The sequence below is a fragment of the Aethalodelphis obliquidens genome, unplaced genomic scaffold (genome assembly GCF_003676395.1).
Source record: "Aethalodelphis obliquidens isolate GAN/ISIS:26980383/991018 unplaced genomic scaffold, ASM367639v1 scaffold7, whole genome shotgun sequence".
NCBI lineage: Eukaryota > Metazoa > Chordata > Mammalia > Artiodactyla > Delphinidae > Aethalodelphis > Aethalodelphis obliquidens.
In genome coordinates, this window is record NW_020837951.1 from 19899248 (window position 1) to 19920605 (window position 21358).

The 21358-nt window shown below is 43.6% G+C and overlaps 1 protein-coding gene across 19 annotated transcripts in view; it reads right to left on the bottom strand.

Moving 5' to 3' along the window:
* The window catches only part of ZNF618 (zinc finger protein 618), a 184103-nt gene that overhangs the window by 143471 nt on the left and 19274 nt on the right, over positions 1–21358 (bottom strand). The window contains exon 1 of one of the 19 annotated variants that reach the window (XM_027105118.1): positions 1455–7926. The exons of the other annotated variants lie outside the window; for them this stretch is intronic. The gene's annotated coding sequence lies outside the window, so the exon portion shown is untranslated. Of the gene's footprint in view, positions 1–1454; positions 7927–21358 lie in introns of those variants that run through there. 19 annotated transcript variants of the gene reach the window in all.

Consider the following 21358-nt stretch of genomic DNA (forward strand, 5'->3'; position numbering starts at 1 on the left):
CCTCCACCCAACTCCCATCTTGTTTACCGCAGTTTTGAACAGAAAAGGTGTTTTTATAATTAGCATAGTGTTTATGTTCCAACGGGAGCTTTCAAAAGGCTTAAAAATAGGCTGATTCCTTACACACCTTAACAGTTCTTCCCCTGAAGATCTTGTTTACACTAGCATTTTCCTTAGCAAGCCTTCTTTGGGGAAGTTCAGCTGCAGTTCACGAATTCTTAAACAGGCAGCTCTGGATTACTGGGACTTCGTGGTACACATATAGGCAACTTCCAAGCCCCACCAATGGGTTCCTCTGCCTTGTGGTGTGAAGTGGGAAGGAGGGTTTCCCCGAAACACCAAATTCTATAGCTAATGCTCACAAAGGGAACCCTGAATAGAGTATATTCCAGATCTTGAGGGCCTGGCTACTCGAGGGCTCTAGGAAATAAGAGAAGCTCCTGGAACCTGGCAGGACTCTGGGATCCTAGAATAAACATGGACTTCAGTTTAAGAAAACCCAACTGAAGGGAGTTAGTCACCACCTTGCTAAAGGCTGGTTTATCCAATTTTCAGAAAGGATGTTCTCATGACAAAAAGAACCACCTCAAAAAGCCACTCTCGGGCTTCCCTGGTGGCGCAGTGGTTGACAGTCCGCCTGCCGATGCAGGGGACGCGGGTTCGTGCCCCGGTCTGGGAAGATCCCACGTGCCGCGGAGCGGCTGGGCCCGTGAGCCATGGCCGCTGAGCCTGCGCGTCCGGAGCCTGTGCTCCACGATGGGAGAGGCCACAACAGTGAGAGGCCCACGTACCACAAAAAAAAAAAAAAAAAAAAGCCACTCTCTCTAGGGTAGTATTTAAGTCTTCATGTCTATTCAGGTCATTAAACAAAAGGTGTGCTTGGAGAGGGAAAGAGTGGCCTGGTTGAGGGAGGCTGGGTAAACAAAATTAATCTCCTTTCTTTACTGCAGGACTTTTCAGAGACTTTAAAGGTCCAATGGTTGCTTTGTATCTCTAAGATTGCATATGCTCCATTCGCAAGTGTATCTGGCCCTGAACTCATCCTCCTCCTTATTCCTCCTCTCCCTATGGGCCACCCATGCAGCATACTGCCTGAGTCGCCTTTCAGAGATGTTAGGGGAACAAACCTAAACTTCTAGGATTCGGAGAGGAAGGGACTTGCCAAAGATCCACAAGGTTAATTTAAGACAGAGGCTTCCCTCGAACCCAGGACCACAGCCACCCTCAAGACCAGCACTGCCTAGCCTACTGGTTTGGCTGAACAAGATCTGATCTGACAGAAGACAAGACAGTAACCCCAGAGCCCATGCACCAGGGAGCAATTCTTGCTGAATTCCCAGCCTGCTCATAGCACAAATTGCCGAAAAAGTATCAACCAACAGGTAGGACCAGAGCTGCAGGATCTTGTTTCTAAGAGGTCTATCTGAGCCGTCAGCCAACCATGACTTACATACCTCTAGGGACTGGGATGTCACTCCCTCTCCTCGGTTCCTCACATCTGGATACTAACTAGAGAAAAAGAACATTTCGGTGTTTTCTTTCCCGTGAATGCAATGTTGCACGTTGTAGGGTTTGGCCAGGGGATGCAGCTGTATTTTAAATTCGTCTGCAGAGGAAAGCAGTCAGCCACGGGGACTTTGAGGCACGGCAGCCCTGAATTCAAATCTCAACTCCACCAGGTACTCGTGGGTAGGTCGCTCGGAGTCCTGTGAGCCTCCATTTCCTCACCTGTAAGAGCCTGCGGAGGGGGTGCTGAATGAGAACCTGCGAGCAGCCCCTGACTGGCACAAGGGTTAGGGGTTAGGTGAAGTCCACTCTCTCACTCTCTCTCCAGAGCCTGCACCTCCCCTTTGGGTCACTGTCCCCACAGCCTCCCCTAGAAACTGCCCAGATGAGCCTGATGAGAAGGAAGGGCAGAGATGGGGCAGCGCATCTGTAGCAACAGCTGCCTCTGACCAAAGGGACTGGAAAATCCTCATAACTCTGGTGCCGACAGGGGGTTCAACAGCCAGTCCATCACTCAACTGTGCAGATAGGAAACCAAAGCTCAGGGGGGTGGGACCGGCCTCAGCACACACAGTAGGTTGGCAGGGGTACCAGACAGGGCGTCCGCACCCACAGCAGGAAGGAAGCTACAGCATCCCCAAACCCTCATCACGTCCCACTGATTTTTTAATCGACTTTAATAATTTACTGACACCAGTGGAGCTTATGAAGTAGTTTAATTGAATTAATTAGGCAGTCATGACTTACTCCTGAGTTCCCCCTTTGGCTCCGGGGAGGCTGTACCAGCCGCCTGTTTAACCCCTCGCATCCTAGAGGGGCTGTCACTCACTCTCGTTTAAAATGTATCACCACAGTCTCCGCCGGTTTCTTTCCTAAACTAGTTCTTACCCTGGTCCCACCTGTATCCCAACACTAAGCTCACATCCGCACCCAGCATCTGCCTGCCCTGAGTGGCTGAAACACTTCGATGGAGGAGATCCCCTCATGTGGATGAATGCTGCGTTCTCCTGCAGGTTCCCCAGGCAGCAGGGGCAGCAAAGCATGGGGATCCGTGACCCAGCGTGGAAACCACCAACTGGCCGGGCCCAGGCAATGGTCACCCATCACCCACTCTTCCCAACTCGTAGGCCTCAACTTCCCTCACCACCCAGGGGAGGCTGGTTGATGCTACTTGGAGTGTGGTCCACATCCAAGCACCATCAGCACCACCTGGAAGCTTGTTAGGACGCAAGACTCTCGGGCACCACCCTCACCCACTGAATCAGAACCTCTGGGGGTGAGGCCCAGGGAGCTGCATTTGAACAAGCCCCCCTGGTGATGCTCACACACACTAAAGATGGAGAAGTGGTCTGGGCAATCACTAAGACTCCTTCTAGATGACAAAGTCTGGGAAACAATCCAAAACACGAAAACCAATTCACTTATAAGATATTCTTCACAGCATTATTTACAATAGGGGAAGACCGGAAATAGCAAAATATCCCCCAAACAGGGCACTGCTGGGTAAACTAGGATACGGCCACTTCATGGAACACCCTACAGCCAAAACCGCAGGATTTACAATAAAGCTGGGAAAGGCTAATCTTATAAGCTGAGCTTTTTCCTTCTAAGCAGGAGAGAAATTGTATCTATTGCACCCATTGGTTAAAAAAGAAAACAAAGAAACAGAAGGTCAAAACGTCAAAGGTGTAAGCATCCGGTAGGGACCTAGAGGTGATTTTCTTTCTTCCTCAGACTTTTCTGTGTTTTCCAATTTTTTCAACTAAGAACATTTGCTACTTTTTATAATGAAGTAAAACAAACTTTGTTTTAAACAAAACAGAAAGATTCTGGGAGAAGATGCTGCTTAGAAAGCAGGAAGTTCTGCACTAATTTGGAATTCACTCAGCATCGGGCTTCCTATCTCTCCCACTGGACCGTGAGCTCCCTGGTGGCTGGGATAGGAGGGAGGGAGGGAGCGAGGGAGGGACGGACGGACGGATGGAGAAAAGTGATTTCAGATGAACAGCCCTATGAAACTGACTTTTCCCTTGACGCATAATCGGATGAGTTATTTAAGTAAAAACGTAATGGCGAGAGAGGAAACAGCCCTGAAGGTCCAGACTCGAGAGAAAGGAAAATTCATCCAGTGTCCACGAAGATGTCCTGTCCAGCACCTCACGCACTCATGCTTTCTCCTGGACACACCTGGCTGGCAGACACACGCTCATTAGGCGAGTAATAAGTCACTGTTTCCAGGAACTTCCAAGCTCGACGGCAAGTCCTCCCAGCTGGCTCACGGTAAGTGGACGCGGCAGGAATCAATAATTACAAAGTGCAGAGCAGGAGCCAGGTGAGCAAATACCAGGCGTGGATTAGAAGCCGGCCGGGCAGCATGCTCCCCCACTTAGAGGCCAGGACGGGGACTCACCTCGCACCAACTCTCTCTCTGTGGTCTGGGAAGCCATCGCACCAACTGCCCTGGCAGCAGCGACAGCATGCCCCTGGCGCGGAGGTGAGAAACCATGGGTGTGTCCAGGAGAGCCGTCTAATGTGGCAGGGACAAGGGGCAGCATGGAGGGTCATAAGGATAGGCTGGGCCATAAGTACCAGGGGCGGGGAAAGGGGTGCATCCCTCTTCCAAGCACCACCGACTAGGAGAGGCTGGATGAGGAGGGGTAGAAAAGGAACCTTCCCACTGTGCTGAACTGCTGCTCATTTCTGAGCAAGCCCAGGCTTTGGGGCCAGGAAGCCCCAGGGAGGAAAGCACGTCACCGTCCTCATTCTCCTCTCCCCCAACCAGAGCGGGCAAGCACACAGCACCATGAGGCACTGTGGGGTGGCCAAATGTTCTGAAACCTCAGGAGAAAAACCTCAATCAGCAGCCGACTAGGGGACCAGGAGTGGAGTGGTCATCCTGAACCACCCGACCCTTCCCTTCCTCCGCAGATTTTCTCCTGTGGTTTAACAGTGCCCCTCCTGGAACCAGGGGGACAGGGACATACAGAGTCTCTGGCCCTTGAACTCCAAGCAAGAGCCAACAAGCTCTCTACATCCCAGAAGAACCTGGGCTGCAAGCAATCCCTGCCCAGGACGAGCCTTAGTCTCCCTCTAGCATCACACGATAGCGATACGTGCAAGGACCATCACGTCCAAATGAGGCATCTCAGGCTCAATGAGGGAGAGTGTCCTTGCTCGGCTCACACAGCAGTGGAGGGGCAAAAGCTGCACCTCAAACCCCAGACTCCTACCCCACCTCAGCAATGGCGTGGGCACTACAGGATCCACTGGCTTAGGGGATAAATGGTGATCAACCCAGGGGCTTGCTGGGTACCGTGAAGTCTTATGGAATTGGACCAGAAAGAACCCAAACACAGTAATGAGCTCCCTGTCCCTACAGGGGTTCAAGCAGAGGCTGGGGAGATGATCTCTTCGTAGGAATGATGCTTTAGAGACTGAAGGACAAGACCTGGGTTTTTGGGGGGGGAAGGAGGAGAATGACTTTGACATTCCATCCTTATTGTGATATGTTATGGTTCTTCCACAGTGAGGTAGACCGGTGTCTACCGGTACAAGTGATGAGTCTGTGCCATGGTCCTCCAACTGGGTTCCTCTCCTCCAGCCTGCTTCAGGGGCCAACCAGGAGGTGGTCAGGCCAGGACCTGTCTCGTCAGGGCCGACTTCCCCACCAGGCAAAGGAGTCACAGTGCTTGGGCCCACAAAAGTGCTTTAATTTCTTTAAAATCAAAATAAAGAAACTGAATTTTTAGGTCAGAGAAAATATTTACCAGATAATATTAATACACTCATCTTTATAGCAATGCAGTCATAAAATGTAATTTTTAATATTTTTATGAAGGAAGGAGCCCACAAAGGCAAGAGTATCTGGGGCCCACGAAAGTCATAACATGGCCCTCCCTCCCCAATTAAAAAAAATTGCTTTTACCTATTTAATAGATTGAGCTCCTCTGTAAGACTTCCTTTGTGAAAGGGTTCTTTGGCTAAAGAGATTTTTGAAAGCTTGAAGTAAGTAAATGTAATATTTTACTCAACCAAGTGTTAGGGTCTTAACTTATGAACCAATGAAATGTGGTGTCGTATTAATCACTGAGCTTTCCCAAGCCAAAGGCTCCAGCACGTCTGTGACTCCCAGTTCTTGTGACCAATCCTGATGTGCCACTGGCTTTAGGCGTCAGCGTTTCTTACTAAGAATGTAGACTCACTGTGCGCTATCCGCTCTTTTCATGTCATTTCCAATGGATGTCTTGAGACTCAGAAAGTACTAGATGGAAAACAATAATGCTGATCTCTTCTAAAATGGATTCCTCACTTCAGACTCACTCCCAAGCCCCAACAGTGATACCTCCTTACTCTGAAAGGAGCAGTTCAGATCTGAACAAGGGCAATCCCTCAAATTGGATAAACGAGGTGAATAGTTCCATCAGGAGGAAGGAGAATCCAAGAAAAACCTAAGGCAGGGGAAACTCGGCCAATTCAAAGACAGTCATCTACCAGAGGACCTCAACCCGCAGTGTGTGACGGCACTGCCTGGGTGGGGAGTTGGTTAAAATCTCTGATTCTTCACCGCCCCTGCCCCCCGAGATTCAGAAACAGCAGGGGGAAGCTGAATTCGCCAGCTGCTTTGGCAAAGGAGGTCTCAGACCATCCTTGGAAAAGTGCTCATTTACTAATGATGAAAGAGAGAGTTTGGGGGAGTCCCCAGCCTGTTGGGCCCTTGTTTCCTGGTGCCAATTACGGGGTAAGGCTCTCTCGACATGCAACCTCCCCCCCACACACACACACAATTCCTCTGCTCTCCCAGCTTTACCTTCCCCAGGAGCACCTCACCCCCACCCTGGGGCTGAAGAACAGGGGCTCCAGCACTGAAAAGTCGAGGCCTGACATCTCCCCGCATCTGTTCAATGTCTGGGCAAGAGCTGACTCCGCCAAGAGAGAGTGATAGCCAGGAAGCCTCACTTGTCCCAGGTGGTGAGAGAGAACAACTGACAGTTAGAACCTGGGAGGGGGGAACGCTATTGTCAAACCAAGGCCAGACAAGAGATGTTGCTCAGCAGGTGGCAAGTAGACCAAGGGAGCACCATGGATGACGGAGCTTCAAGGGCCAGAGGGATGCGGTTCACACTTTTGTTTCTGCCTATTTGGCATTCTTTCTTCCAATAAAGAACCATCTTGTCCTTTCAGCAACCCACAATCCCAGTCCCCAACTCCAAGAGGACCAAATGACCCACGTCCATCCAATCAGAACAGCACACCCTCCTGCACTGTGATTGGCTCACGGATAAGCCTGTGACCCAAGCTGGGCCAATAGGAGCCTTTCTTGGGACTTTGGTTGAAACCCTTGGGAAACAGGTTCTCTCTTTCCACCGGGACTACTCCACTGGGGTGAGAAATAAGCCTGGAGACACTACAGCCATTTCTGCCACCACTTGGGGAAGGCCTGCATAAAGAATAAGTCAACGATAGGAAACAAGAGCTGAATGGAAAGCAACACATTTCTGATAACCCCACCTAAGCTACCTGAGTCCAGCCCTGACGTACCTCCGTAGGTACGTCAACAAATGTCGCTTTTCGCATAAGCAAGTTTTAGATGAATTTCTATCACTTGCAGCCTAAAGGGTCTTGACTAAAATGGATAGTCTGTTGTATGAGCCAGCAGATTAGGTTTAAAGGCAGAAAGAATCCTCGCTTTCCTGGAAATTAGCTGTGTGACCTTGGACAAGCCATGACACCTCTCTCAGTTTCCATTTCATCCCAAGCTCCCAAGGTTGTGATGGAGATTTAAATTATATCACAATGACTACATGAAGCAATTGGGACATTATTTAGCATTTGCAGGTGCTCAACAGATGTCAGGAAAGAAAGTAGCAGCCTAAAAGAAGATCCCCCAAGGCATCCCCATTTGTTAAGGAAATTATATTAGTCCTACAATGCCCAGCTGAAGGACAGCATGGCAGAGCAAAATGGCCACCAGGGACTCAAGTCGAAAGAGAAACAGCTAAGAGAAGCCCTTTATTTATTTTTTTAATTTATTTATTTTTTTGAGATGAAAAACAAGTTGTTTTAATGTTTTGGGGGCTCTCAATATCAACGGTCCTGATATAATCATGAGGTCATTGTGAAGTTCAAATGAGTTAATACACACAAAGCACATACAACAGTATGTGACATATAATAAATGCTCCATACATTCTGGTTATTACTATCACCATTAGTTCCAGATAGAAGTAGTGCTTATTACATGGAAAAGAGGGGCAGAAAAAAATCCACTGAGATATGCAACTACCTATTTTTTCTTTCATTTTTCTATCCTTTCTACATTTATATACTCCTTGGACGCCACTTTAATTATTGCAGTGAAAGTATTATTTTATTTATTTATTTTTTAAAACATCTTTATTGGAGTATAATTGCTTTACAATGGTGTGTTAGTTTCTGCTGTATAACCAAGTGAATCAGCTATACGTATACATATATCCCCATATCCCCTCCCTCTTGCGTCTCCCTCCCACCTTCCGTATCCCACCCCTCTAGGTGGTCACAAAGCACCGAGCTGATCTCCCTGTGTGATGCAGCTGCTTCCCACTAGCTATCTACTTTACATTTGGTAGTGTATGTATGTCAATGCTACTCTCTCACTGCGTCCCAGCTTACCCTTCCCCCTCCCCGTGTCCTCAAGTCCATTCTCTACGTCTGCGTCTTTATTCTTGTCCTGCCCCTAGGTTCTTCAGATTTTTTTTTTTTTTTTTAGATTCCACATATATGTGTTATCATACGGTATTTGTTTTTCTCTTTCTGACTTACTTCACTCTGTATGACAGACTCTAGGTCCATCTACCTCGCTACAAATAACTCAATTTTGTTTCTTTTTATGGCTGAGTAATATTCCATTGTATATATGCACCACATCGAGAAGCCCCTTCTTAAGAACTGTAAACCCTGGCATGTTCCCAGCACTTTACAGAGCTCAAAGCAGTTTCATATCATCATCTGTCCCCACAACCTCTGCTATTAGAATGAGACTCTCAAAGTATAAAGTGGCACAGCCTTTACAAGGGCTAATTTGGTAATATTGTTAAAATGCACAGTCTCTGAGCCCCCGATGCCTCTTCCAGGAGTACCCTCATAAATATAAAATAATATTGACATGAGAAGCGCTGGTGGCTTCTAGTCACGAGGAGTAAGAGGGACCAGATTCACTACCCACCTTAAACAACTAAGAAACCGGACAAAACATTTGAAACAATTATTTCTAGACACTGGGCAACAGGCTTACAGAGCAGCAACCCGTAAGAGAGGAAAAGCAAACATGCTGGTCCTACAATTGTCCCAGCTAACTGCTTGGAGAATTTCTAAGCTGCAGTGCAGGGAGGAAGAGCGCAAGCAGAGTTCAAGAGTCCCCCCCGCACCCCGCCACCAAGTTGAGCAGACAGTTTAAAATGGGGGAGGGCCAAGGAAGCTAGAGAGGGTAGAGAGTCAGAGCAGATAGAGGTGCCCAATGAGCTCCGATTCTCCAGCTGTTTTAGTGCTGATCAGCACATGCATATAAGGAAACTGCATAAGCCTGGAACAAGAACCAGAGAGAACCTAGCAGAACAATTCTCAGAGCTCACACAGGGCTAAGAATAGTTCATATTCCCACCAGCCAAAGTGGGCAAATCTCCTAGTATACAAAGGCATCAGGGAGGGTACTCAGAAAGGTATGGCCTCAATAGTGGGGAAAAATTAGCACTAGACCAGGAATCAGAACACCTTTTCTATGAAGGTCCAGAAAGTCAATATTTCAGGCTTTGTGGGCCATCGCAGAATGAAAGCAACCACAGACAATACATAAACCAATGAGCACAGTTGTGTTCCAATGAAATTTTATTTACAAAAACAGGCCAGATTTGCCCCATGGACTATACAGTCTGCCAAACTCTGCTCTAGAGACAGCTCTGGTCCCACACAACAATTTAACTGCTGTGGTAGGCAGAATAGTGGCCTCCCAAAGATGTCCACATCCTAACCCCCAGAACCTGTGAATTTCTGAGGATACATGCAAAGGAAATTAAGCTTGCTAATCAGATGAACATGAGATGGAGAGATTATCCTGGATGGATATCTAGATGGATAATCCTGGATGGATTATCTGTGTGGGCCCAATGAAGAGTCCTTCTAAACAGAAAAGGGAAGCAGAAGAGATGGCAGCATAAGAAGGACTCTGTCCAACATTTCCGGCTTTGAAGATGGAGAAATGGAGCCACAGGCCAAGAAACGCAGGTAGCCTCTAGAAGATGGAAAAGGAAACAGTTTCACTCTTAGAGCTTCCAGAAGGAACACAGCCCTGCCAACGCCTTGATTTTAGCCCAGTGAAAGCCATCTTGGACTTCTGATCCCTAGAACTATAAGATAGTAAGTCTCTGTGGCTTTCAGCCACTAAAATTGTGATAATTTGTTACAGCAGCAATAGTAAACTAATACAGAAACAATAACAGAATAAAGTACAAAATATTTAAAGGAATGCTAACACATCCAGCACTTAACAATGTAAAAGTCACAATATCTGTCAATCAAAAATTACTAGGCATGAAAGAAGCAGAAAAATCAATTAATAGGAAGAGACCCAGAAATAACAGAGATACAGACTTTAAGGACATTAAGGCGGCTATCATAAACGTACTCCATAAATTCAAGAAGGTAGGGAAAAACATGAGCATGTTAGAGAGACAAGGGCAATATTTTAAAAGAAGCAAATCAAACTTCTAGAGACGAAGAATACAGCGCCTGGCATGAAGAACAGATTAGATACTAAAGAAGAAAAAGCCTGACAAACTTGAAGACACAACCATAGAAACTAATACTAATAAAACACAGAGAGAAAAAAGATAGACAGAAATAAACAGGGCATCCACATGCTGTGGGACTTCGAAAGGCCTAATACATATGCAATTGAAGTCCCTAAAAAAGTGAGGGGCAGGAGTGAGGAGAGAAAAAATATCTTTAGAAATAATGGCCCAAAGTTTCCAATTTGATACAGACTACTATAAACCTACAGAACTCAGAAATTCAGAAGAAGAAACAAAGGAAACTGCGCTCAGGTCTATCACAATCAAAGTGCCTAAAACCAAAGATAAAGAGAACTTCTAAAAAGTAGTCAGAAAATTTTAAAGATATAACATACAGAGGAACGAAGATAAGAATTACAGCCAACCTCTCGGCAGAAACGATTAAAACAGAAGGCAGTAGAACAACATCTTTAAGGTACTGAAAAAAGAAAAGAAAAGAAAAGAAAAGTCTGTCAACTGGAATTCAATACCTAGCAAAAGTAGCTTTCAAAAATAAAGATGTACAAAAGCTAAAGGAATTCATCACCAGCAGACTAACGCCAAAAGAAGCGCTGGTTCTGTCATTATATAGCCAGAAAACTGGCTATACCCCAAATGCCCATCAGAAGGGGACTAGTTACATAAACTATGGCAGAGCCTTAAAATGAAATACGGAGCACTGATAAAAACTGAAGCAGATCTGCTGGGGCCAACACGGAATGGCCTTACGACATCCTATTAAGCGAGAAAAGTTAAACTGTAAAACATTATGTAAGGTTCACATTTGTGCCTGTAAATATGGAAGACCTAACATAAGCTATTCCACTGTCACCGTGCTTAACTCCTAGAAATGGGGCTTAGGAGGCTGGGGAGCAATGTGAAGGGGCCCTTTACATTTTTAGTCTTTCTTCTACTTATTTCTGTGTCATCTAAATTGTTTTCAAAGAACACATATTCATACGATTTCCGTTAAAAATTTTAAAAACAAAAGTCCTTAGCTGGGATATAGAGCAAGCCCAATAGACAGTCAACTTCTTAACTGGCCAACTGCTGTTCTGATTTACTCAGTTCAGGGCATGGAAACATCCACTCCTTTTGCTTCCTTCAAATGCTCTCCATTTCATTCTATACTAAATTCCACCCCTGGGTACACATCATAACAAAGGTCTTCCGGAGATCCACGTGGGAGCATGCACAAGGAGGCTGGCTGCAGCTTTATCTGGGGTCAGGGGGAGTTAAGGCAACCTGGTTGTCCATCAGTGAGAGGTGGATGGGTAAAATGTGGCAGCTGCACCCACCGGCTAGAAGTAACGTGACTGTTTTCAAACACTCAGAGCTGAGGGACAAAAGTGAGAAACAGAATGAGATCCAGATACTAAGGCATTGATGTCAACTTTTGAAACATGTGCACGAAACAACAGCACACGTTTTGTAAGAATCTATATAAACCCCAAAAAAAAGCACGTTAAATACACAAAGTGAATGGCTTAGAGATAGGGGAGAAGCAGAAGGGGGAAATAAGGATAAAAAGAAATAACAAACAAAGCAAGAAAGGGCTGTAATGAGCCGAAAATGATCACGCACCCTAAACTGAGTATATAATTAACTTCACCTGCTGCTCATGAGCTTAAAAAGGAGGGCAGGGCTTCCCTGGTGGCGCAGTGGTTGGGAGTCCGCCTGCCGATGCAGGGGACGCGGGTTCGTGCCCCGGTCCGGGAGGATCCCGCGTGCCACGGAGCGGCTGGGCCCGTGAGCCATGGGCGCTGAGCCTGCGCGTCCGGAGCCTGTGCTTCGCAACGGGAGAGGCCACGACAGTGAGAGGCCCGCGTACCGCAAAAAAAAAAAAGGAGGGCATAAAAACAGGTAACATTTGAGTGCTCGTTGTGTGCCCGTGCTTTATATGTATTAACTCATTTAATTTTCACAATTAACTTTCATGGGGTTTTCTGATCTCCAGTTATAAAGAGGAAACTGAGACCCAGAGAGGTGCAGCAACTTGCCCAAGGTCACACAGGGAGGAAGTAACCGGCAAGACTTGAATCCAGGCTGGCTGGCCAGCCCTGGAATCTGTTCTCTTCACCCCCACCTAGGCAGCTGACTCTACCTACCCTGCTTACAATGAGGAAATGGAAGCTCTGCCTTTCCTTCTCAGTACCACAGGAAGTTAGAATTAGAGCCTATATTACACCTCTTATATTATAAGACCTCTTATCCGAATGCAAAAAACAGACCCCAAAAGGCATGCTAGGAGGCACCTGGAGGCCAAGAAAACCCAAGCCAATGTCCCTCCCTCTGTGGCACACTTAGTCCCGCTGCTTCCAGACTAGATAGAAACAAAACAAAAATGGTTGGAAAAACAGTAACTTGGAACAAAAGACATGAAGGGTTAGGCACCAAGGGAGTGACAAGAGAGAGGACAAAACCTGCTTCCAGGCTTGTGACCCAGCCCCAAAGACAACAAGAAAGCCTGGGGTTCAGCCACTACAAGGCGGCGTTTATGAGCAACAAGACCCTGTGAGGACCCTGCACCTTGGCTGGGCCTGCCTCTCAGCGGGGATGGGGACTCCAGCCAGGGAACAAGGGGCTTTGCTGGGCCTGGTTTCCTCACGTCCCGGAAAAGCCCATGAGGCCCTGGCACGGGTGCTGATGTATCAGCTAATATCTCATTCAAGTTGTCAGCGTTCTGTTAGAGCCAATTCAGTGGGTAATTAAGGAAAAAGTTGGGACCAGATGGGAAAGCAGATGCTAGCTCAGCCGCAAGTACAGTTCCCTGCAACTGTCTGGAAAAGCGCTGGGCTGGCTAAGCCCAGGAGAGTAGGGCTGAAGCGACAGCAGCCCAGAGGGGAGTGGGAGAAAGGAGGTGCCCATTTTAAAGATAAAGAAACTGAGGTCCAGAGAGGCAAGAAGACTTGGGGGCTGCTGGAAGGATGAAAGAGAATGAGAATAAAAGGAAAACCAGAAGCTTGGAATAAAGGGGGTGATCTCCCCTGTGGCAGAACTGGACACAAGGCAGGACCCCCCAAAGCAGAACAAAGGACCTCTAGAAACAGCGAGAAAGGGTGGTGCTGTTCCAGCCTCAGCTCCGTCACTTCCTTGCTGCCTCACCTCAGGTAAGTCACTTTTCCCTTCTGTGCCTCAGTTTACTCATCTGTAAGATGGAGGAAAGGACCCCTGTGCAGCCCACTCAAAGGAACGATGAAGTTAATTACAGTGCCTAAGTGTTGGGGATAGGAGCCAGAATGCCAGGGTTTGGCTCCTGGCCTCCCTGCTCACCAAATGTGTGACTAATTTCACTTGGCCTCAATTTTTCCACCTGTAAAATGGGAGGAACAGTACATACCTCACAGGTATGTTGTGAGGATCCAATGAGTTAATAAGACTTAGTACAGCGCAAGACACAGTGTAAGTGCTCAAATGACAGCCCCTACTACAGCAAGTACGGAGCCAATAAAAAAGGACCACTGTTACGTTCATGGAGCCAGCTAGAAAAACACTGACGTTTCAGTGTTAAGTGAAAAAAGCAGGATATAAAATTGTATGCACTATGATGACAGTTATATTACACAACAGAAAAAAAGTACATCTAGAAAAAAGACAAACTTAATGAAGAGAACCACTAATCATGATTACAAAGTGATATAACAATCATGGATTTATTTTCCTTTAATTCTCTATATTTCAAGTTTTTAATATATGAATAACTGCTTTTATAACAAAAAGGGGAGTTAAATACAGTGAGTTTTAAATGTTGGGGAAATGGCTGGGCTTTTTCATTGGGTTCCTAAGTTATAACAGTAGCTGGGGCTTTTTCATTGGGTTCCTAAGTTGTAACACTAGCAGGACAGAATAAAAACAAAAACCAAAGGCAGTGGTTACCTAACCTGACACTGAACCCCAAACCTGTAAAAAGATGAAAGAGCAGAGTCCTGTAAGGAAGGGGACACAGGGACCACCAACACCCCACAGACTGACCACAGGAATATAAAAACAGGAGGTGCTATTTATATAAATTTTACATCTAGACCAGGTGAACTAGTCTAACATGAAGACAATCAGAACAGCGGTTGCCTCTGGGAGAGGAGGTGGCAACTGACAAAGGACACAAGGAGAGCTTCCAAGAGGCAGAAAGGTTCCATAGTGCAATAGGGATATGAGTTACACAGGTATATCCATTTATCAAAACCTTCAGCTACAACTGTCCATTTTACTTATGCAAGTTCTTCTTGAAACAGCTCTAATAATTTAATAACCACCACCATCATCGACTGGGGAGAGCAGGTGGAGGTATAGATGATGAAAGACTAGCAACATACTGATGACTGTTGAAGCTGGACAATGGAACATGAAGGGTCATTATACAACCTTGTTTACTCTGCATAGTTTTGAAACTTTCCATAATCATTTTTTTAAATAGGAGGAAAACAGTATGCTAGTTTTCTCAAAAAGTTAAACATGGAATTACTATATGATCCAGCAATACCACTTCTGGGTATATACCCAAAAGAACTGAAAGCAGAATCTCGAAGAGATAATAGTATACTCATGTTCACTGAAGCATTATTCATGATAGCCAAAATGTGGAAGCGACCCAAGTGTCCACTGACAGATAAACAGATAAAATGTGGTATATACACACAATGGGAGATTATTCAGCCTTAAAAAGGAAGGAAATTCTGACACATGCTACTATGTGAATGAACTTGGAGAACATTATGCTAAGTAAAATAAGCCAGTCACAAAACGACAAATACTGTATGATTCCTTTCATATGAGATACTTAGTCAAATTCATAGACAGACATAGAATGGGGGTCGCCAGGGGCCAGGGGAAGTGGGTCATGGGGAGTTGTTTAATGAATAGTTTCAGTTTTGCAAGATGAGAAAGTTCTGGAGATGGACAGCACAGCAGCATGAATGTACTTAACACTACTAAACTGTACACATAAAAATGGTGAAGATGATCAATTTTATGTGTATTTTACCACAATTAAAAACTAAAAGGAGGTCCTAAAAGTTAGAAGAGGATCTCACACACAAGTCGCCCACTGAAGACTTGGTGCTAGATGTCAGGGACAACAGGGACAAATCAAGAGGCATCACAGTGGATCATCTCACAGCCATGCTCCTCGAGATTCCGACACAGATCTGTTAAGGTGAAAACCAAAGGCAGCTGGGGGTGAGATGGAGGGGCTGTGACAGGACCTAGAGAGACCGCCCCCCTCCCCTTTATGGAATTTCCACATAGAAATCCCAGTGGCAGCTAAGCTTCTTCCAGGCAGAGCTTTTCAGTTCAACCCCGAGCCCATCAGGAAAGAATCTGAGCATGGCCTGCTGGGTATATCACAGTGTGGCTTTACTGAACCAAACTAACGATGGAACCCAGACTGAGAAAACCTACAGCCGCATCAAGTTCAGGCTGCTGCATCACTCATCCATCGTATCAACTTCTAACATCTGGCCCTCCCCTTTCAAGATCTGAGCAAGTGGCTACTGATATCATTTTAATACCAGACCAAAACATACCTTTCCTTATTTAGAATGAGTAAAGGACGCAAATAGGGGGAGGGCAAATGAAACAAAATTGTGTAACAAAAAAAAAAGGAGATAAGCCTTCCACTCAAGATGCAGAGAAGGGACATACAAAACATAGCTTTCACTCTAGGAAACTGAAATAAATGTTAGACACACTCTCCTTTGCCCTCTCAATAAAACTAAATGAGAGCAGAGTGAAATGAAAAGGAAGCTCAAGAAATTAAGGAGAACAAGGAACCAAATAAGGCCACTGCAGAATTAACAGCAGCATCAGAAGCAGTAAACAGCAGAACTGTCAGAATAAAAAACTGAGGATGTAACGCAAAGGATAAGCTTGAGAAGTACTCATAAAACTCAGAGGAAATAAATAAAAAGAGATTAAAATAATCAAAAGAAGAGATAATTATGGAAAACAAATAATAGGGATATATGGATATAAATGATTAAATGCCATTCCAAAAGGAGATGAGACCAGTGGAACACACGGAACAAAAATTTCTCTATTATTAAGAGCTAAATCTACCGACCGAAAGTACATACCATGTACCTAGCAAACGAAGTACAAGACACCAAACATAAGATATTGCCCGGAATAACCCTGGGATTTCATGGGGGAAAAAGAATATGACCGGCGTTCAGGAAGGATGGCGATGGGGTGCAGGAATCAACCACAAAAGTATAATACCATGTGGCCTCTGAACTACCTTCTTCCACATTAACAACATAAGACTCCAGAACATCTATAGAGTACTGAGAGAGAAAATATTTAACCCAAAATGCTCTATTCATCCAAGATGACATTTACATAAGAAGGAATCAAAAATATCTTCTTGGGCTTCCCTGGTGGCGCAGTGGTTGAGAGTCCACCAGCCGATGCAGGGGACGCGGGTTCGTGCCCTGGTCCAGGAAGATCCCACGTGCCGTGGAGCAGTTAGGCCCGTGAGCCATGACCGCTGAGCCTGTGCGTCCAGAGCCTGTGCTCTGCAACGGGCGAGGCCGCAGCAGTGAGAGGCCCGCGTACCACAAAAAAAAAAAAAAAAAAATTCTTCTTAGTTATACAAGTACTTAGAAAAAAAGAAAACTATAATTAGATGAAAGAAGTAAAAAAACAAAACAAAAAAAACAAAACACATTAGGTATTATAATAAATATAAACAGGGGTAAGTTCCAAAGACACAGATACTCAAAACTCCAGGTTTTTAAATATAAAAAACTACATGCCATCTGAAAGAAATATAGCAATTTTTTAAAGGGCATAGAAAGGTTAAAAGTGAAATAAATATATAAAATTTTATCAGGTAAGTTCCAACAACATGAAGTAGGAAGTGCTTTATAAAAATCACTGGAACTAAAGGTGAAAGCAGAAAACATATAAAAATTAGAAAAAGTATAACTGAAAGTAGAAAGCATAAAATAGGTCAAGGAGGGCCTATTTTTACAGATGAAGGGTACAACCCGTAATAAAATGTAGTAAGCAGGTAAATTTCTGTTAAATAACCTAGCAACAAAATATATACAGTAAAATGTAAAGAGCAAAAGGAATACAGTATGGGAAGACATAGTAAAGAAACATAGTATGGTAAGACATTAACAGACTCTCAAATTCTTGAAATAATAAATGAAAAAGCAATATGACTGGAGCCCTATAGGGAATCTGAAAAATGTAATTAATAATGATAATGATATATAAAATTGGGAAATATATGTATATAGCAAATAATAAACTCTAAAAGAGGAAATTACTACTTCTGCAAGCAAATGAAACATTTACACAAATTAATATTTAAAGAGGAATCCAAAAATGCCTATAAATTACCAAAAGCAGAACTATCACTGGCAACATTCTCTTAAAATAAACTAAAAATGAATAAAAATAAACACTAATGTTAAAAAGGGAATCACACAAAAATTTAAATTATATTTTGAAATAATCTGTAGGCTAAAGAGAGCATCAAAACTAAAATTACAGAATATTTAGAGGAGAAAACAGTAACAATACTTCACAGTAAGGTTTATGAGATGTGACCAAAAATGTACTCAGAGGAAAATTCATTGATTAAGCACCTTTATTACTAAACAGAAAAACATAAAGAGCTAAGGATTCCATTTTTAAAAAATCTAAAGAAAGCAGAAGGGTAGATTTATTTAACATATATATAATAATTTGGAAATTTTAGGTAGTTAGAATTGATAAATAACTTTAAAATTTTAAGAGGTGGGGTACAAAAGTAATAAATTGGCCTGGATATTAGCATTCAACCAAAAAATAAACAGAAAAAAATACAACTACAAGAAAATCAGATTAGGAAATACAACCAGAGGCATTTAAAATATAATATATATGTATATATTTTTTCTGTTGTTCTATGCAAATACAATTCAAATTCTTGATGAAAAGAATTTCTAAGAGGGCTTCCCTGGTGGTACAGTGGTTGAGAGTCCACCTGCCAATGCAGGGGACACGGGTTCGTGCCCCGGTCCGGGAAGATCCCACATGCCACGGAGCGGCTGGGCCCGTGAGCCATGGCCACTGAGCCTGCGCATCTGGAGCCTGTGCTCCACAACGGGAGAGGCCACAACAGTGAGAGGCCCACGTACCGCAAAAAAAAAAAAAAAAATCTAAGAAAATATAAATGACCAAAACTATTTCAACAAGAGCAAAAGCCAAAAAATTATTAAATTACAAAAGCCAAATTATTATTAAAAATTATTAAAGAAAAAATTATTATAACAGTGGAAAATAATTATCTCCAAAGCCTCAAAAGATAGAGTTTTAAAGACAAGTCCTTTTAAACTTTCAAAAGATAGATAATTCCCGTGCAATATAAATCATTCCTGGCAGGGACTACGAATAAACATGTGGCACGCATGCTTAAACTCTCATTTCCTAGACTCTTCCAAAACACTAAATTGTTTACACATGACAGGGCCTCAGAATCCTTCTCAACACAGCAATCTCGGCAGTCACCACCAATAGGGATGCAATCTGAAATGCATCTATCCTCCTGTTCCAGATCATTGAAAATGATGGAAAGCTTTCCAATTTACAACCCACTGTACTAGCAAAACCCCCATAAAAAAATGCCAAAAACAGCACACTAAAAATAAAACTGCAGGACAATCTCACCAGTGAGTACAGTCACAAATCTCTGTTAAATGGACTCAGGATGTATTAAAATAATGAAACACCATGAACGAAATGGGTTCCTTCTAGGATGGTTTAATATTAGGAAATCTATTAATATAATTCATCACATCAGCAGATCAAAGTAAGAAAAACATATGGCCAAATGGGTACATAATGAAAGGGCATTTGTTAAAAATCCATCATCCTTTTCCCCCCTCTTATTACTAGATAGCTTTATTGTGGGGGAGGGGACGATTCACACTCCTTGCAAAAGAAAAATTCAAACACAGAAAAGTAAAAATCATTCCTAAATCATACCACTCACCTGCATCTTGATAAAATTTAAAAAAGAAAAGAAAAGAAAGAAAGAAACGAAGGAACGAAGGAACAAACGGGGAGAAAGAAAGGGAAAAATACTCAGCAACTCAGAACGATACTTACTCAATGATAAAGAATACATATCGAAAACCAAAATAAACTTCATACTTGATTACAAAACACTAGAATGGCTCCCACTAAAATAAGAAACAATACAAGAGTATTTGTTATTCCCACTATTATTCAAATGGCTCTAGAAGGTCTAGTCAACCCATACTATATGGGGCAAAAGGGACAATATTGAGGAAGAAGAAGGGAAATGAGAGTATTGTTTGCATATATTATCACCTACCTAGAAACCCAAACAAACTACTGGAACTACGAAGACAATATAGTATGCTATCCACTACAACAATAACAAAAAACCAACACATAAAAACGGGTAGCTTTTCTATGTACTTGCACTAATTAGGCAAAATATACAATGAGGGAAATTATCCCACTTAAAATTGCAGTCAAAAATATCAAATACCTAGGAATATACTTAGAAAGAAATGTCCAGAACTTATGTGGAAAACTACAGAATTTTACTGAGGGTCATATAAGGGAACATGAATAAGAGACAGACCACATTACTGGGCAGAAAAACAGTATTGTGAGTATGTCCTTCCTACTCAATTCAATGCATACATTTATTGAATGTGGTTAAAGTCACAAGGTAATTTTTACATTGAAAAAAGTGATTCGAAAGTTCATCTGGTAGAATATATGAGCGAGACGAATGAGAATTTTGAAAACAGAATAATCGGGAGAGATGTTTATCAAATATTAAAATACCTTAAGAGCAACATTAACAGAAATAGGGTGGTACTAGAACTAGTTAATACATGGCAGGATCCACTGGGTCTGTTTCTGCACTGTAATCTATTCCATTTATCTGCCTGTCCATGCCTATGCCAGTTCCACCCACATTCAGTTATTGTAGATTTAAGATATTTTAATGTATACATTTGGAAAATACGACCTCCCACTTCCTGGTTACAGTGCTACACAACCAACTCCTCAATCCTTTCATAATCTTAGAACCACCCAGCCATGGATGAGGTGGGGCCTGGAAGCCATGCAGCCCTGGGGTAGCAAAAGTGAGACATCACAAATCAATCTTGGCATCTCTTTCCCACTATGGGCTAGCCACAGAACCCATAACCAACTACAGATAGAACGCATAATAAAACTCCTGGACATCTCAAAAGTCCAATCTCTTCATTTTACGGATGAACGTGTTTTTTATCCTCATGGCAATTCTGCAAGGCAGAGCAGAAAAAACTCGCTATCTCATACTCTAGACAACAATGTTTCCAAGAGGGAAAATAACACCCCAAACTCAGCTAAGGCCTGATAAGGGAGAGAGCCCTCAACACTTGGTCTTTCGCATCCAGTCCTACGGTCCTTCCACTCTCTGTGTCCTATACCCCAAAAGGACTCAGACAGACGAAAAGTGGGCCTACATGAAGTTTCCATCTTCTGTGCAAGAAAAAAATTCAGATGGAATTAGCCAAGCTAGGCCTCACGTAGGACTTACTATGTGTCAAGCACTGTTCTAGTGCTTTTAATATTTCCTCATCTAATTCTCACTATACCCATTTTGTAGATGATGAAACTGACATAAAGAGAGGTTAAGTAATTTTCCCAGAGTCATGTGGTCTAGAAGGGGCAGATCTGGGTTTTGCATGCAGGTAAGTCTGACTATAAAGTGTACATCCTTAGTCCTTCTGCTGTACTGCTTCTCAGAGCAGTCATCTAATGACTGTTTCTCCTGGGGCCAGAGCAGCACCACGAGCCCCAGCACTTGGTCCCACAACGCATACTCCTACCAGACCTCATGCTGGCCTTCTGTAAACTTACACTGTCATGAATATCTTCGTACATAAAATATTTTGATATTTGAAAATCTTCTCCTTTGTATATATTCCCAAAGAGGAATTACTGGGTCGAGGATAGATATTAGTTTAACACATTTCCATAACACACACACACACACACACACACACACACACACACACACACACACA